A 1,128-nucleotide genomic window follows, 5' to 3' on the forward strand; every position below is an offset into this window, starting at 1 on the left:
GATCTGAATGTCATCAGCAAAGGTGTGGAATAACCAGTATTTAATGCCCCTCTGGAACTCAGGCTACTCACAGGATTGGGCCCATAAGTAGCAATGTCAACTAGTGTCCTTTCCTGGACAGCAATATCTAACAGGCAGTAACGTGACAGCAGCACAGCTCCTGATCTAGCGTTTCCCACACATGTGCTTCATGTTCTCCCATCACCAGTCCTGTGCAGGCCTATAACTATAGTAACAAACATGTAGCTCCACATCAAGACTGCTTATTGGCCCTCAGCAACCTGCTCCCAAGCAGACTGACTCTTCCAGTTTTCCATCAGACTACTCAGTTGTGTCTATTAACCACAGTTGTCTTGTCATTCAATTGTCTCAACAAAATCTGTTTTGCATTTATGGTAAACTAGTTGGAAAAGATGGTATGAGTTTACAGCTAAGGTGAAATAAATGTGTGTGTTGTGTTTGCTCTGGTACAAATATCTGCCCCAGAGCAGATACTGTATTTATCCCAGTGAAAAAAGACTGAGCAGTTGCCTCAAAACCAGCTTAAAAGTAAAGTGTGCGTGTTAGTCCCCATAGGGAAATAGTTCCTCTGCATTTAACCCATTCACCCAGTGAAGCAGTGGGCAGCCACCAATGCAGCGCCCAGGGAGCAGTGTGTAGGGACGGTACCTTGCTCAGGGGTACCTCAGAGTAGCCGTTCAGTGGAGTCGAACCCCCGACCTTCCGATCATGGGGCCGCCACTCTACCTACGGAGCTATCCCTGCCTTAAAAGTTGTGTAAGTGCCAAGAACTCAACAAATTTACTACAAGAATGTTCAAACATCCAGCCATGAAAGAAGGTGGTGTGTGGATGAGGTGCCACTTACTAAGGGGCATTTAACCAAATATCAGTGAGGAGGTAGGTATATATTCAACCTGCATGTATAATTTAGAGAAAATCTCAAATAAATTTTAATTTGTGTACCCAATTCTTGTTTTTTTCTTTTGAAGATGTATGCTGTACAATCATTCCAACATGGAAAATGATTCAAAGAAATCATTAAAACCCTCAAACGAACGTGGATGTCATGGTCCTGAGTCTTCTGACTCAGTGTTTATGGTTTTTGAGTATTTATATTCTTTGTTTC

The sequence above is a fragment of the Pundamilia nyererei genome, unplaced genomic scaffold (genome assembly GCF_000239375.1).
Source record: "Pundamilia nyererei isolate P.nyererei 1_Seehausen unplaced genomic scaffold, PunNye1.0 scaffold00124, whole genome shotgun sequence".
NCBI classification, from domain to species: domain Eukaryota; kingdom Metazoa; phylum Chordata; class Actinopteri; order Cichliformes; family Cichlidae; genus Pundamilia; species Pundamilia nyererei.